Genomic DNA, 18,874 nt, shown 5'->3' with positions numbered 1-18,874 from the left:
AAGTATAACTTCTCGTTATCTACCCCATTAGACTTCGTGGAACATAAAAAAATAACAAATAACGTTTTAATACATCCTCTGGTGCAACCCCCTTCCTACTTGTGGTATTACCGCCAACTTCAATACAGTGCCAAGGCCGGTTTTTGTGTACTTATTACGCCTATTTTGCTTCTTTATCGCCTCCTATAGTACGATGAAGCACTAGCCCAAGGCTAAATTAAATGAATGAACCCAAATACTACTGTGGCGCCATCCAGTGCCCAAAATTTTAAACGTATCATAACCACAATTAAATCAGTAGCGAAAAGAAAATGACGGAACGAGACATATAAATAATGAAGTTCGAGTAGGAGTTCTTTTTTCTTTTTTGATTATGATATCAAAAGATGAGTCAATAAACGCATTGCGTGTGCTTAATTTAATAGTGAGAGATATTAATGTTTGTGTCGAATGGGTAGCTTGTGCTTAGGAATAAGTTTGAGTTATTTTGAAAGTAATTGTCATGGAAAGTTCTTACAAAGAATGATGTTTATTGGCGCGAGAATTAATGCATCGAATGACAGAAGTGGAATTATTACGGCTTTTTATCTGCCGCCGGATTCTTTTATGGAATTAGTTGTGAATAATAGTTCCTTGGAAAGATGATTCAGTGGTGAGTAATTCGATTATTTTTAAGATTATTAAAATGATATTAATAAAATTCAGGCATTCTTTTAAAAGTTTTCCTATTTTTCTAAAAATAGCAATGAATTGAAAAAACTTCATAGTAACAGTTGTGCCTCTATTCGAATGATTTAATAATTTTTTTTTATTTTAGATTGAATTTCACGAAATTTTATTATTTTATTTAATAATTAAGTTTTTAACCTCGCATTTTGACATATGCTACATAATATGTGGATGAATTAGATGAAAACTGTATAAGAGCCTAATAAAATATCAAATTTATGATGAAATTAATGAAGACATGCAGTTTGTATATGAAATAATAATTCAGTTTCAATTTTTTTATATTATTGAATGAATCTATATTATTTACTTAAAGTTATAATATAGTTTTATTTTACATTTTAATCTAACAGTTGTTGAAATAGCTATAAACACTTTATTAAAAACACTTAACGTAATGCCTTTTTAAAATACATAGTTGCAATATAGTAAACTTCATTGAAGACTATGTTTCAATTGTCTTAAAGACTCAAATTTATGTATGCAAGACGGCATATTTCTTTAAGAAAAATGCAGGTCAATATTAAGGTTAAAGATTTATTTAAGGAACTTAAGAGGCTTTTACTTGTTTAAAGAAAAGAAAACTAGTGCCGAGTACGTCTTCTGAAGGTCATACTTTGAAATGTTCTAAAATATTTAAAAACATTTTCCTTAATGTGTGTAAATTTATTATTGTTTAAAAATGATTTTGACATTATCAACTACCTTTCCACCGATACAAAAATTATTTCCATAGTTGGTAATGATAAATATTTTAAGATATACGGTAATTTAGGAATGATTTTACTCATTGATGATTTTAGCACTTGATTTCGAAAAGAATCCATTTCCTGTTCTCGTGCTACAAGTAAAATGTGCAGTGCCGCTTTAGTTTTGGAAGCTATTACGCATTTTTTGGGAGGTTAAAAGACGTTGCGTCATCGAACAGCATTGGAAAAACGTCCGTTAGACATCGAATGACATTCTCGCGATTATGAAGTCACGTCCATTTGAATCCATTGTCAAGGTTACTATATCATTAATATCTGCCATAACTTATTTTTAGAAACTGAACAAAATTTTTGGTCATAATTTTTTTAGTTGATTCTAGTTTGTAATTTATAAATATATAAAGCATAACCTTTATTTGTGATTTCATCCTGTTTTAAACAAGAATGAAATTTGTTCAAATGACGTCACAGTGTTGTATGCGTAACAAGAGGAATGTCATTTGACATCTGGCATTGCATGTTTTCTTACAGTATATTGTGAGGTAGTGCCACAAACATATATGCAGGAAGTGAAATGGATTCCAAAATTAAATTTGCTCGTTTTGTATGAAGGATTAAACCTAAAATTGTTTACCATTAAAAATGTTATTTTGTTCAAAATCTTCTTCTTATTATCATTTTTATAAAATGATCTGTCCTGGAAATTTTACAGTTAGCCTTCTTTGTCAGTATAAACCTGATTGTGGGGTGGAAGGAAAAACAAAAACAAATAAATAAATCCACTGTTCTTTGGAATTTTAAACTTATGCGATTAAAGTATCTGCAAATGTTCGAAATTTATCTTGTTTGAAAATCGCAATAATTTTTTTTTCTTGCCTATTCTGAAAATAGGTACCTGTGAGTTTTCAAAACATGTTCTTATTTTGTTTCTAAGATGCTGACAAGGATATTAGAGACCAACAATTGAAAACTGTTAAAAATGAAACTGTAAATAACAAAATGAAGCCATTTTTAGCTTTTTACTACACATTTCTCAACCTTGAATGTATGTTTTTATTTTAAAGCATTTGGCTGAGTTTTTGTATAGTATTTGGAATGTAAAAATTTTGGAATAATTTCGTCGCAGATTTCTGTTATTCGTGGCGTTGAAGTAGATTTAAATAATATTTTATCGGTGTCATATATTGATTTACTTTCAGAACTATAATTATCTTTACAAATAATGAAGCAAAATGTATGTAAGTGTTTTGGCATTCTACAGGGAAGACTGTTTGACATAGAATGCCAAATTTGATACAGCTGCAATTTGGAGGGTGCGAATGGAGCAATTTCCTTTGAAGTTATAATTAACAATTGAGAAAGTTAATTCCAAAATTCCGATTTTTTTAGATAAATTCTGAAATTATTATTGCACACATTTTTTCTTGTACCATTTAAAAGTTTAAAAATCAATTTTTTTAAATGATGCTAACTTATCTGTCAAATATTTTCCTCCTTGAATTTTTAGCATTTTTTAAAGTGTTTTTTTTTTGCATAATTTTTAATTATACTTTTATTATTACAATGAAATTCAAAAAGTTTTATTGTTTCATCAAATATGTAATCGCATAATTTTTTTCTCCATTTTTAAATAATTCAATTTTTTTTATCTATGCAGTTTACTTGAGGAAAAAGAAAGTAAAGTTACAATATTGCGACGGATATATAACTAGCACATTTGCGATTTTAATAATATTATGAATCAATTTGCGTATAGAAAAAAACTTCAATGCTGATAGAACCAAAAGAACAGAGAAGAAATGGAAAACCCCTTTTTCACAAAATGCAATATTGATAATTTCATTCAATAAATAATTTTTAATTAAGAAAAATTATAAGCTTTTTGAATTTAACAGTTATACAATAAAAGTTCAAGATAAGCAGTACAGTTTGCATGTAACTGTAAAACAAAGTTGAAAAAAATAGATATTTTTATCGCATTTAATTGAATACATTCAAGCAAATTAAGGCACTTTTAACGCTGTCTGGACAGAAGGATTGACGTATTTAATTAGCACAAAGAATTATGATTTTTTTTCTTTTTTAGCAATTTAAATATGTTTTTGGTTTGGAATATTTACTATAGACTGTATGAATCTTTATGCAGAAATCCTTCAAAATGCTGTACAGGACAGAAGGTTGGATGAGAGCTGTGAAATTGAGTTAATGTTTTCTTTTATGGGTAGTAGTATGGAAAGAGTTTTCAAAGGTTTTTTTTTTGATTTATAAGAATTAATCGTAATTTTTAGATTGCCGCCAATAACTGGAAAATATACCATCGCGTAAAAATCATTTTAACATCACTTCATAAAATTATCTTTTCAGTGGTATTAATTTTATTTCTGTGCAATTTTTTCTATAATTTTAATAAATTTTTCAAAATTAATTTCAAATACAATATATTGCAATGTTTTTTATTATTTTAATAAAATTCAGTCTAATTTTCCCGTTTTATCAAATAAAACAGGAAAATTCTTTTCCAATGTCAATTCCCATTCTTTTTCCAATGTCAACTTTATTAATTAATTTTGCAGCCGAATTTTCATTTTAGCTTTAATTAAAATAATACGTTTAGGCTAGCACGCTTTCTGTAAATTTAATATAGTTAAACTTTTTACTTATCCAGTACATTATTTGATACAATTAAAATAGACGAAGGAAAACAACAACAAAAAAAAAAAAAAAAAAAATGGCATTTTTTAATCGACATACTTGCTGGGACCTTCTTCAGCTCAGTGGCCCCAGGCAGTTGCCTAATCGACCCTAATTGGAAATCCACCGTTTTGTGCATCTCGTTAATGAGAATTATCTAAAATTATATCAGATTTTTAATCTCCGACAGTTTGCTGGAATTAGGAAATGGAATCGCATTATCCTCTGAGGTGGAGAACCCCATAATGTAAGAACAAAATCAAACGATCATCCTGAAGAAAGCAAGTAGTTGTGGAATGTGCTAGCTCATCGTTCTAGAAATCGACCTTTTCGTGTAAAATGAAACGCAGCAGCATCTTAGCGCAACTTTTTGGGGAAATCAAACAGAATGTTCCTCTCTGCGCACGTTTCCTCTTTACCTCTTAATGAGATTTCCTGCTTCTGGAGGAAATGATGACCTCTAAAACACGAAGGGCCTTTAAAGGGGCGGCCACCCGATGAACACAGAAATGCTTTTATCTCAAGGAAGAGAATGGATCGGCTTGATCAATTACTCTTCAAACGATAGCGATGTGAAATCTGAATCGGAAATGGGGGGAGTTCTATCTCTTTTTGGTGAGAGGAATTCCGATGTCCCAACGTTAAACATCGTTGTAGGAAGAAAAAGAGGAGGGCGATTTTTATTTTATGAACTCTTTGAAACCAGTAGAAAATTATTCTTGATTAAACGTTAAAAAAGATTTATTAATTATTTGATATTCCTGGCTTTGCTTGGAATTAAAACACTTTCAAATATAATATTTTAATGTAAATACCAATTTTGTGCAAATTATTAAAATACTCAATCCTTCACTACACCATATCACTTCATTGACTTCCTTTATGTCTTGCTTGAAGATGAAGGGTATATTTGGTAGAATAAATCTAATCCTTTCTGTTATTATATTTTAAATTATTTGGGTTACATTTTAAAAGAAAAAATAGCGATTGACGAAAAAAATTGCTCATGAAGGAATTTGGTTTTACTGCAAAGGTAGCATTGCAGTAAAACCAAAAATTATATATTTATTAATTATTAAAGTATTTCTTGTAAGATAATTTACTCTGAAGTTACTGCAGAAAAACGGGAAAATTTCGGTTAATTCTAATTAATTAACTCTTGTACTTTGAAGAGTTGTAAAAGTGAACTGAGTTTATGTTCTAAAATGCTTCCTCCAACAATTTTCAAATGAACTATAAACTAATTACGGGACTATAAAGATCATTTTTAAGCAATAAAATTAATAGAAATGAACCGGGGTCAGAGTTAAAACAACTTATTAATGAGAAATCCATTCAAGAGGTTGGACGAATTCCTTTGAAGGGAAGCTTGTTTGTCCATCTGTATCTGAACACTATAACTTAAAAATATAAAGAACTAAACAAATGGGATTTGGTATGATTTTTTTCATGTTTAAAGCGTAAACTATTTTTCATGTATGAAATGTAAAACGCGTATTACATTTCGAATCAAGACCAATTGCAAGATGACCATTAACCTGCCTATGCACTTAATGCGGTAAATGTAACCTAGTGACATAGATAAATGAAATTTAGTTTCTCGTTTTTGAACAAAGTTGAGATTTATGTTAAAACTTAACTCAACTAATTGAATATAAGATGTCCAAGATTCATATTGTTTTCCCCCCCTTTTAGACTACGAAACTCTGCTATATCGTCGACTTAATTTCAAAAACTTGGAAGTCAAAATTTTTATAAAAATTCGATTCACGTGAATTCTAATTGAACCCCCCCCCCCGAAAGATACTATTTAAAACTCTTTATAAATCAATTCATAGAATTAATGCTGCTAGTATACATTTTAAATAGCTGTTAGTGTCTTTTGAACAATTTCCTTTTCCTGACTTGCATGTTTTTTAAACCAAGCCTGCAATATATTATATCACAGCATGCAGAAATCTGATGGAAGGAGGGGACTCCTTATGCAGATAAGCAATGACCTTGGAAGGTTTGCTTTCTTCTTCTCACTGCTATTCCTCTAATGCATTCCGGGGATGCAGATTTTACGATACTGTATTGTCTTAGAATTCAAGAAAGTCGAGGAAAGAATACTTTCGCAGACTGCACTGCAATTTTTGAAATAAATTTACAATTCTACGACAGTTCGTTTATTATTGTATTTTTCTTGAGAACAAGAACTTTTTATTCTGTTCATAATATCATCAGAGTTTGACATGCCTGTTTTAGAATATTATTACAAGTTATTCGAGATTTCACGTTTCACGGCACGAGCCAAATAGACACGGAAAAAAAGGACGCGAAAGCAAACAAATTTCAAACAAAGATTGGAAAATATCTTTTTCACGTTCTGCTGAAAATATGACCAACTTTTGGAATGCTATGTGGCCAGCTTCCAATCGACAAAATTGTTCTTTTGGTAACTTTGAAATTAAACGCGGATGAGCGCAAACATATGCTGAAACGTGATTTGGCGATTCTGAGAAGCAATATATTACATTTTTTTTTTTTTTTTTAACATTATACGTAGAGCCGTTATCCAATATAAATCAAAATAAAAACACTGAAATTCTGTTGATAACTTTGAAGAAAAGTTTGAGAAAAATTCTTTAGTTCGGTTTGATCAATATTTTTCAAGTATTGATTATCAGTACATTTCGCTTTAGGTTGATGTTTTGTATTTAAACCTTTTTTTTCTTTTATAGAACTACTTTTGTCAGTTGTAAACCTGGTTTTCAGTTTTTTTCCCTATGCTCTTTCGTTATTTCCACTTTTTAAAGAATTACCTTTATTTTTTTAACTGCAAATAAATACATCCGTTTGCTTGGGGGGGGGGGGTTGCCACCATGCTCGTTTATGATTATCAATCTCTGGGAAATTGTTAATTTTCAAGCATGCAGTTCCAACATACAATTTTTTAAAAGACCATATTTTCAGCAGCAGGGAAGTATATTTTCCGATCTTTGTTTGGAATTGATTTTCTTTCATACTTATTTTAAGGTTGCACTTAAATGAAATTGTTTATTGTTAAAAGGGCTGTAGAAAAAAAATGGAATTAAGAACTATGATTTGGGTTCCGTTTCATGATGTGACAAAATTTAGATATTCTAACAGTATTGGATCAAATTTCACTGGCAATACAATTTAAATTCATTCTTTTTCATTTCGTATTGTTGATATTTTCTAGCAACAATTTTTAATCAGACAGAAAAGCTATTTAATGGATCGATAACGGAACGATTGTTTATAAATTTTAAAACTCAAAATATAGAGTTGTGAATTATTAATTTCAGTTTTATTCATCTTCATAAGCTTGCAATGAAAATTAATACTTTCTCCAGGTGGTGTATCAACGCGCATGCGTGTAATGTATTAATAAAAAAATTGTGGTAATTTCGAACTAATTCTTTGCTGAAATTTTAATGCACCGCAAAATTTTGAAATTTTTATATCATAATTTTTGTATCATTTTTATATTCATTTACATATCATTTTATATCATTATTTTTATATAGTTTGATAAATTCTGTAAAGAATTTGTGGTGGTAACATCATAAGCCAGATAACAACTTCCGGAGAAGAGTGTACACTTTTGTCTAGTGGCTTTGTTACTCGGCTACGAACCCTAACGTTGCGAGTTCGAATCTCAAACTTGCACATTGGTGACCCTGGTTCTGAACAATCGCATCTTTCATTCAGCTGTCGTGGCTCCATCTACCGGCAGCAACCACTCACACATGCTCGTCGTCGCCCGCCATAACACTTGGCGCGATAATCACGTTCGTCGCTCGCCATAACTGGCGCGATAAACTCTACCGACTCACTGGTGGGGGACTATTGTGGTGGTAACATCATAAGCCAGATGACAACTTCCGGAGAAGAGTGTACACTTTTGTCTAGTAGCTTTGTTTCTCGGCTACGAACTCTAACGTTGCGAGTTCGAATCTCAAACTTGCACAAATTTAACACAAGAATAATGCAAAGAATTTATTTTGTGTATAGGATATTTGAATAGTGTTAAGAATTTAATGGAATAAAGAACTTAATTCTAATATCATCGCATTTATAGTTTGATAAATTCTGAAAGAATTTGATATAAGAATTATGTATAGAATTTATTTTATGCGTAAAATATGAGAATATTAAGAATTTAATAAAGAACTTAATTCTAATATCATCGCATTATAGTCTGATAAATTCTGTAAAGTATTTAACATAAGAATAATGTAAAGAATTGTGTATGGAATTTATTTTTATGTATAGAATATATGAATAATGTTAAGAATTTCATAGAATAAAGAATTTGATTCTAATATAATCGCATTGTAGTTTAATAAATTCGAATGATAACAAATTCATATGTAAAGGATTTAAATTAAACTCTCTATATGATGTTTAATAAAAACGTAACGAATTTTATTTATTTTTTTATAAGGAGAAGGGATATTCTTTTAAAGCATTATTCTCTGAAATGAATATGCTTTTTGACATTGTTGAAATATAGCTTCTTTGAATCGTATATTTTGCTTGACATTTTCTTTAAGTGCATGATAGCGGTAAAAGAACTTCCCATGATTAAAAGCACCTGAAGCTAAAACGAATGAAAATAACGAAACTTATTTTCATAAATAGACGAAGGCACGAAGAGATGAATCCGCAAAACAAAATTTAGAAATGAAAGTTAAAAAAAGGTAGGTTTCGAACAAAATAAAGTTAAATAAAGAAAAAAGTTATCGAACGAAAACGGGCCATTCATTATTACATTGAACAAACAGAAAATGAATTATGTAAAATTTCATTTAATTCCAGACAAAATGCGAATACTGATATGAAGGATGAGCACCGAAAATGACCATGGGTTGATCCTAGCACAGCCCACCTCTTGGCGTCTTTTTGAATTCTCGCCAAACGAGTGTCGATAACGTCGCCAATGCGGCAACCTAGACGGATTTTTTAAAAATTTATTTTTAATTAATTTATTTTTTATTTTTATTTATTATTTTATTAATAAATAATCAACTTAGACGGATTTTTTTTTTAAAATTTAATTTCATTTTTTATCATTTATTTTATTTTATTATTTATTTTATTTATTTATTAAAATAAATAAATAATAATAAGAATCAACACGAGGATCCCCTGGTACACGTGTAAGATCTTTGGTTGAAACTCCCCTCAGTGTAAAAGGTATTGCACCGGTGACATTATGTACTTTTTTTCTCAGAATTTATTTCCTTCGTATATATTCTCCCCATTCCCTATGCAAATGAAATCGGATTTCATTCCTTTCGATAGTTTTAGCTGAAGACGCTACTGGACAAGGAACGATACTTTATGGCTATCTTGTTTATATTTTATGATATTTTTCTTTATGGTACCGTTTCGTTTTAGTATAAATTTTTGTGACCATTTATTTTTTCAGCATTTATTTATTTTAGCTGCCTTACATATCCTGATTAATGTCAATAAAAATTTTTGATTTTAATACTGTATTGAAATGAATTACGAGATTTGTCTTTATTTCGTTCATTTTGTATTTTAGTGTTTGTACTTAAATTTGTATTGATCTTTGTTTTCTTTACCTTCACATATGTGAAAAAAAAGTACTTTAATCGTCAAAAACATTCGAACTCGAGATTTTGACTACTGTCCATGCTTCAGATCACCCTGAGTTCGGCAGACACATTTTTAGAATTATGTTTACTTGTGAATAAAATATCTGAACTCCGCTTTGCTCTAGATGGATGAAATTTAACATGTGGCTTATTTTACACTAAATATTTGAATTTTTATCACTTTTCGGACGCAATCCATTTAGAGGAAGTTTTGTTGTACAAGTACATATGACAGAAAGTACAGGTAAACATGATAAATCTAAAATCTAAAGAGCAAAATAGATAAAATTTGGTGCACAAGTGTAGCATCTAAAATATAGGACCGTGTCTAATTTTGAACTAAATCTGTCAAGAGGTTGACCATCTGTCGGTTGATATTTTTGTATGTATGTCAATACGATAAACCAAAAACGCAATGACTTAAATAAATGAATTTTGATATGTAATCGTTTTACTATAATTGTAGTTCTATGTCCAACTTTGGTTAAAATCGGCTGGAAAAAAATATGCCCCAAATACATATTTATAATACATTTCAGCGGTTAATTGACAAAAAATAGCTTGCTAGATTTAGTTTAAAACGTTAATTTTGGTACCAGATATGTCTTTCGTAATTATTATTCGCTAGTGGCATGCAATACCGGTTTTTTGTGGTATTCTTCGGGGTACACAACTCTTATGTGTGAAAATAAAAATCTGAGTACTCACGGTCTTGTCCAAATAATTAATATGTTAATGTGTTAACATGTGAAATTAAATTGACCATTTTATTAAAAAATGTACTGGCTAATGTAAAATGCTTAAATCCATCATTGCTACGCGTTTACATGTTTTGTGATATTTCCAAAATCAATAAAATACTAGCCGATTCTGGATTGCATAACTGCCTCCACTTCTGTTTCTAAATTCATATTAATATATTAAGAAATAAGACTGATCATGTGACTTTTCCGCACAGATATTTATTAAATAATTTTATAGCCTGTAGCTTTCCTATGGATGGTCAGCTAAGCGTTTGCTAGGGCTCGCGTTGTTGATAAGACCCTATATACAGTTGCCTTATGTAAAGTTTTGAATATTACTTGAATAAAACTATGAAATTTTGAAATCTAGTTAAATTTGTTTCACTTACTCCTCTTATTACGCAATATCAACTAAGAGGAAAAATATAACAATAAGGGAAGAAAGGTCATTCAACTTTATTGCTTTTTATTGAAAATAAATTTTGTAAAATCTTAAATTAAAATGAAATAATATGTAAATTCATCGACTTTAAAGAAGGTCAATAAAATAAAATTTATTTTCTTTTTAATATTAATATTAAAGGATTAAATGTTAATGTTCATATTACTATTGTTATATTTTTGTTTTAATGTATATGCAAATTATCTTACTAAAACAACTTTTGAAAATTCTTTTACTTCCTTTACTTTTGTTTTCCGCATTCTATTTCCGCATTTTACCAAACTTCCCAATTTTTTGATTGCATTGAATCGATCAAAATCCATGTTTTTGATTACCATATATTTGGAAATGAGGGACACTAAGTCGTATTGTCTCCGATTTCAATTGAAGCAGAGACACATTTCCAGATTCGAGGGGAATTTCTAACAATCTTTGTCTGAGTCGTATCCTGATTTTCATTTTATATATTGAATTAGTCGTTTCTTTCCACGTACTTTCTGATCTGCGAAAATATTTTTGAATGTGCTTTTCCTTTTTAAATTTTGCTGTTTTGTTTGTCTCGATTATTTTCTTCTGCTCTTGATTGAGGGTAATTTTTCAGTCGGTGTTGACTTGACTTAAAATGCTACTAATTGAGTGAAAGTAAATAGAATAAAAATAAAATATCACAATAATAACTAAAATAAAGACGAAATTTATTCCAATTATATTTTTTTTCACTTTTAAAGTTGTTTTAGGTGTTTATACATGATCATGTGATCACTGGGAGTATTTTGCGGTCCTAGGCAAAACATTGCCAATGATCTTTTGAGACTCCTCTTTTAAAAATTGATTTAATTTATAATTGGTTAATTTAGCTAATTACTAATTAAACCAATTTTTTTTAAGAGTTTAATAATTTGTCAGTTTATTTTCGCATTTCAACACATTTTTAACATTTTAATGTAACATATTTTAGGTCAATTCTTTTTTAAAATAAATTTTGTGAAAATATTTGTGTTATCTCTTCAAATAGCTCGGTACCAACTTTTCTGTATAATTTGATTGAAGCAGAGGTTCAATATTTAAAAATATTTTAATAACTATGCGAACGTAATGTGACACATTGGAATCGGAACAATACTTGATAAAATGTTATTATTATTCTAATATTTTATAATTCATAGAATTTGTATTTTTACAAACTTATTTAATTGGTTACATGGAAAATAAGTTTTTTTATCCGACTTTCTTCCATCCCCTTCTGAGTCTAGTTGGCCTTGTCAGAAATCCGCCCCTATCTGTCGTATCCATCTATAATGTGGGGCTGCAGTGGGCTAGTGGTAAGGTCTCGGTTTCGAAAAGGGGCCTTTCAGGATAGACCCGCTCTCTGCAGATGTTTAACAATAATGACGGATCTTTTGAGAATTTTTAAAATTTCATTGTTTCTCCGCTGTTGGGAGTTCCTTTGAGTTTTGTCTTTCGGCGTTGCTGCTACATCGATGAATTTATAAGACAGATAGTTTTTCACATATACCGCTTGAGGGAGTTGCAAGTAAGAGGTGGGGCAATATGTTTACGTAACACTCCCCAAGAAGAATTGTCGTGTAAACTGGTTGAAGCCAGACTTGTTCCCGCTGGTGTGGTGTGGAAGTTTGGAGAGGGGGTGTCGGCTCGGGTGCCGTCCTCGTCATCTGACCGTGGTTCAACATGCCGATTACCGGCCCCAAAATAGCCCAATGTGTATTTTATGCCCCTTAATGAAATGAAAAAAGCCAGTATAGAGTTAATACATCATTTTTCACAAATTCTGTGGAAAAGAAGTTTGGAAGAGATCAATTTTGTTGATAAGACCAAATACCAAATCGAATTGCGTCGTTGTATTTCTGATTCATTGCATTCGTATATATTCGTATATCGTATATGCAGATCCATTAATGGTCTACTCCTTGATAATTTTATTTCAAAATTTGACGCAACCTGCACTATTGATGATAAAATTATATTTTGAATTTTATTCGTATAGAGGATTGATTTTTTAATTTATTGTGAGAATAAATGGATCGACAGACTAAAAAATAGACTTTCCACTGGCGGATTTTATCTTTATTTTACTTTCTCGCATAAAATTTACACAAAGAGAAAGTATGGTAATCACGAAAAAAAATTTGAAATCGAGATTTTGACATATCTCTATGCCATACGTTTTTCAGTCCAATTTTTTTTTTTTTGGTTTGTCTGTCGCTTTCAGAACGCGATAGCTCAAGACACTTTGAGCTAGATGGATAAAATTTTGTATGCGACAAAAATTGTAGTTTCTATCTGATTTTGTATGTTTTGTTTGTTTCTTTGATTAAGTCCATTCAAAAGCAGTCTGTCTGGCTGTCAAATGTAAGTGAACACGACAACTACAAAATGGAAAGAATTAAATTGATAAAATTTGGTACACAAATCAAATTTAATATCTTGGGTGCAGATACTTATCAAATTTAAAATCCGTCAAAAAATTAGATGCTTATAAAATTGCACTTTACAGATTGAATGTCTATATATCTTTTATAAATATGTAAAGCGATAACTCAAAACGCAATGACAAATATATGAATTAATCACTGGGAACCCATTAATCTTAAGAAAAAAAACCTTGCGGAATCTTTTATAATTATTATTCGCTAATGCCATGCTGTTAGTAATACGCAAATGTATACTTTAGAGAGTGTACGAGAAAGTTTCGGAAAGACCACTCCCGCTGGTTTTAACTATGCCACCAACATCAAAGTAACTAATACTGTTCAGACAGTATATCAGATTTCACCTTTTTACATGTTTCTTCCTTTTTACTTTTACAATACGTAATATACTGAAAGTATTGTAATCGTCAAAAAATTCGATCTCAAGACGTTTCAGACCTCTGTGAGTTCGAACAACTCATTTTTTTGGAAAATATCCTCTGTCCATTTGTCTGTTTGTGACAAAGATAACTTAAAAACATTTTGAGCTAGATAAATAAAATTTGGTATATGGTCTTTACACTAAATCTGCAGATCTCTGTCAAATTTTGAGCAAAATATATTCAGAGGAAGTCTGTCTGCCGGCTATTCGAACGTAAGTTAACATGATGTGTAAAATTCGATATGCATAATTAACATCTATAGTGTGCAGATACATATATTTTGAGACAAATCAATCCACCGAGGGGTTAATCGTCTATAGATCTGACCTTTCAGAAACATTCAAATGCGGGAACTCAAAAACGCAGTGATTTAAATATATCAAATATAGTATGTGATTAACCCTTTCTAGGGCCGTGAAAAGTATGCTTCCCACCAAATTTATCAATCTTTGTATGAAATTATGTAGTTTGGCATAAGTTCTGACAAATTATTTTAGTAAGTCAGAAACTTAGATGCTTCAGTTCTTTATCTTACACAAAATGATGCGTCTTGTTACTGAATTATTAATAAACCAATTAATTAATGAATCAAATTAAATTTATTTAATAAGCTAAATGAATCCCTTTTCTTATTCTAATTTCAAGCCTAAAAATATTTTAACATAATGACTAGAAAAAAATGGCCCTTTAAAGGATTAACTAGAATTGCAGTCACAAAAGTGATTTCAATTGTAATTCTGCTTCAAATTGTGATTTCAATCGGTTAGAAAAAACATTATTAAACACGAATTGTCCTTTAACAGAGAGTATACGAAAAACATTTGGGATGACCGCACGCTATTTTTTTCTTACAACGCTACAGTTGTAGTTTTTTATCAATTTTTTTTGTTTCAGTCGGTTGGGATAAGAGTCTAAAACACAAATTCGAATTTCTGACGCTATTAACCGCATATCAGAGTAATTGCTAAAAAATCGCCAAGGAGAGACGATAGTCAGTAAAAATGCTAAATTGATGCCAAAGATGAATGCTTCATAACTATTGTACGCCAATGACACTCAATCCGTTCGTTGGGATAACATCTTTAGTAGAGAATACGCTAGAAAGTTTGGGAGATATCACTCCCGCTGGTTCAGTTATTGTGTTCATAAACAGGTAGACATATCAAAAAAGCGATTTTTCAGACACATTAGATCTAATCTATTTTCTCTTTATATATTTTCTTGTACAAGGAAGTAACGTACACTATCCTAGAATTGTATTGGACATCATGTGATTAAATGTTAGATAGCATGCACATTTACTTTTGCCACGCAACTCTAATATTAAATGAAATGATTCTGAAGTTCATTTTAGCAACTATCAATAAAGAGCTATTTTAGAATATATTTCTTAGGCTTTGGATTGACATATAAAATAGACGACATCTGAGATGCTCTCTGTTTTCTTAACTCCATGGCACGCCTATGTGAAGATGCCAGATTTGGGAGAATAATTTAACTTGGATCTTGACCTTATGCATCACGAGATAGGGTCTCGAACCTGCGATCTTCTGATAATTTAAGCTGTGATTCTTCCACTCAATTGCCAGCTTACATTTATTGCATAGTTAATTGAAGCAAAATAACGAAGAAAATTGCATCTGCAGATATGTGGAAAAAAATCAGACAATAGAAAAAAATGTTTAAAGGTCAAATGTTTTTAATTTCTGAAAGATAATGTTCAGCAATTATTTGGGAAATAGTTTTATGTAATTCGAAATACAACAAAAAAAATCTTTAAATAAAAATCGAAAGGTGAAAAAAAAAATGATTGCTAAGATTAAAATACCACATATCCCGAGGGAAAAAAGACTATTATTAGTATCAAGAAATAAGAAAAACAGACTTCTTTTTAAATAAGTTTGATTAAATGTTGAAAAAATATAATCTCAGTGAACATTTATAATGGAAAAAAAACCCAAGCTGATAAAACTGGGTTATATATTAATTGAGATTTTAATTTTACTAAACAACTTTTTATCCATAGTATCTTTTGCTGAATATAATAGGATTTTACTTTTAAAAAGCATCCCCCAGGGTGCGTAGCGTCATAAAAAGGGCTTAAATTTGAAAACCATTTTTAAGCACCTTAAAAGTGCTTAATTTTCAGAAAATTCTTAAAAAGTGCTTAATTTTCTGGTGAACTAGAATAAAGCTTTTCGTTTTGTATTGTTCCCCGATAAGTTCAATATGATAATTCAAAATCATGGTCGTGAGGGCTTGTTTACCGGATGTATCAAAAAAGAAAACCAACAAAAGGGAAGATTTCGAAGAAGTATTTCAGGAGTTCCAGCACATTTTAAGATAACGTTTAATGATTTTTTTCCCTTCAACATTATGCATTGCCATTCATAAAATTGCTGGAATAGTTATCTGGAAGGAGCAGTAAGAAATGCGTACTATACGAATCGAAAAACATTCCAATTTCAATTTTTAATGTTTTAGATGTTGAAGAATTTATTTATTTAAATTATGCCTGGTAAGTTTATATTTAAATTTTTATATATTCATAAAGGAGAATATGCGATAATGTCCGATAGACGGAAAATATGAAAATAGCAGGATGAATTTGATACGATATATCGAACTTGGGAAAATCTACTTTAAAAACACTGACATATTCGATCATTCTTATTAATATGTCGTTTCTGAGCAATCACTTGAACGACTTACTACAGGTATTAATTGAATGTACTATGTTGAATTGCAATTAATTGTGTTAGTAAATCGTGTAACATCTAGTATGTTGAAATTTTAACTTGAAGTCTTAAATTTTCAATGATCGTGATATCTTTCTCGCCATTTTTTTGTATGTCCCCATCCATTTGAACATTTTTATTTGTTGGACTAATCTTACCAAATTTTTTCTTATTGAGAAAAAAAGAAACTTTTGGATCTGATACTAAAATATTTATAAAGGAATTAAAAAAAATTTTTCACAATTTTTTTCAGGATTTAGATTCTATCATCTTATAATGATTTTTTTTTTCTTTTTATAACTTTTATAGAAATTTTTTTGTCAATGGAATCTCTCTTTATATAATAAGTCTTGTCCTGAGCAACACCCAGCATTGAAGCGATTGAAGTTACGAGCATGAAATTCGGGAAGTTGTTTTTTTGCATTAGAGGCTTACTAAGAACGAATTTCTCAAACTTTTATTTCGAAGTTTAGTTAAAAAAAATAGAATTTCAATGTGTTTTCATCATAATATCAAAGCATATTATCGTCTAAAAATTATTTTAACACTGTTTTAAAAGTTTAAAAAATAGCTTTTAAATATTAATTTTGTTTGGTTGAATGTAATTTTTAATTTAAAAAAAATGATTTCTGAAAAATTAATTTTGGATGCAATTTATAACAAATATTTTTATTATAATGAAATTCAAAATGATATTGCTTTTTAGAATCGTTGAATTATATTATTCTGCAGCTGTTAAAATTGTTGAAAAAAAATGTTTTCTTTGCTTTTATTTAAATTTAAATTTTAAAGCATGTTCATTGAATAAAATTTTTCATGTGATAAGTTTTGTTAAATTTTGAAGTAATGCGATATACTGTTTCACGCTGGCTTCAAGAAAGACTTTTTTAAAAAAATGCTTCAGTTGGCATTTTTACTTACTCGTACACAAAATTTAGTGATTGTAATGTAATTTTGTAATTATGTAACTATAAGTGTAGTTTTGAGTCAAATCGATTTGTTTTAATCGATTGGGAAGAATGCATCTAAAACCCAAATTTGCTTTTTGGATACTTTAGACCGCAAGCCAGAGATGCTTATTTAGAACATGGCAATGTTCTCTCATCAATTTCATGGCAGTTTTACTAGTCGTATGATGATAGCCATAGGAATATTTTAGTTCTTAGCTTTATAAGATTGAAAATAAAATTACTTAATAGAAATTTACTTTTTCCATTCCAGCCATGTTGGATTTTAATTGTTGCTGCTTATATCAAAATCAAATATAAAATTTCTATATCACTGTCGACATTTTCAGAAATGTATCAAACTGAAATTTTATTTTAATTTTAAGAAAAGTTGAAAAAGCTCGCATATCTTTATTGTTAATCTTATAAAAGTTTACTTAATTTCTTTGGTATTAATAGGTTTTAATTTTTTATGATCATTTCTATGCTTTTGTCAAATCCAAAAAGGCATAATTTTAAATTAGAAGATGTGCAAATACAGATATAAATATTAAAATTTAAAAATAAGCAATTAAAATTAATTTTTAAGAATTTTTTTTCAATAAAAACTATGCATTATTATAAAAAATACTATGCTTAGACAGCACACAGTTTACGTATGCATATTTATACAAAAGTGCTTAATTTTGGGGTTAAGGTGCTTAAAAGTACTTAGGTTTTGCAATAGTTTCTCATTACGCACTCTGATTTCCTTATAATTATACCTGCAAAAAAGTAATTTAATAATATTATATTTTTAACAATAAAAATCCAATTATAAAAAGAATTAATTAAAAACTTAGTACTAAAGAAATTATTATATAAAAATGTAATGTGAAGACTTGACATTAAATTTCATTGTAAACTCAGTCTGATCATATCTAACTACGTTTTTAAATGTTTATTATGCATGTTTTGAATTGAAATTATACAATAAAGCATATAAATTTAACTTAATGATTTTTTAAAAGTTAGATATCTAAACAATTATTTCGCATTTCATCTCTTAAAATCGTGCCGTTTAGACTATGTCATTTGAAATTTCCAGGTTCGAGTTTCGAATTGGAACGAAGAGGCAATCACATAAGAAATGGTGCATATTAAATATTAGAGACTCGAATATCCTCGTTTTGGTCTGTTGTTGAAATTAGGAGAAAAATAAATTTCATAATTAATTCATTTTCTTCACTTGATTTTACAAGGAATTTATTTTTAATTTTAAATTAATCTATTATGGGAGGGCTAGTGCTCGGGGCTAAACTGAGAAACATCGCTGGCTCGAGACCAGGCTACATCTGAGATTAGTCATGTATTTCATCACCATCTCCGC

At 29.5% G+C, this 18,874-nt stretch overlaps 1 protein-coding gene across 1 annotated transcript in view; it reads left to right on the top strand.

The window, feature by feature from the left end:
- The first annotated feature begins 334 nt into the window (after positions 1 to 334).
- Positions 335 to 18,874, top strand: part of LOC129968730 (metabotropic glutamate receptor 1-like) — a 459,728-nt gene continuing 441,188 nt past the window's right edge. Inside the window, exon 1 of the mRNA XM_056082915.1 lies at positions 335 to 652. The gene's annotated coding sequence lies outside the window, so the exon portion shown is untranslated. The remainder of the gene's footprint in view (positions 653 to 18,874) is intronic.

The sequence above is a fragment of the Argiope bruennichi genome, chromosome 5, assembly GCF_947563725.1.
Source record: "Argiope bruennichi chromosome 5, qqArgBrue1.1, whole genome shotgun sequence".
Lineage (NCBI taxonomy): Eukaryota > Metazoa > Arthropoda > Arachnida > Araneae > Araneidae > Argiope > Argiope bruennichi.
Note: the sequence above shows the minus strand (reverse complement) of the source record. Positions and strands in the feature narration are given on the sequence as shown.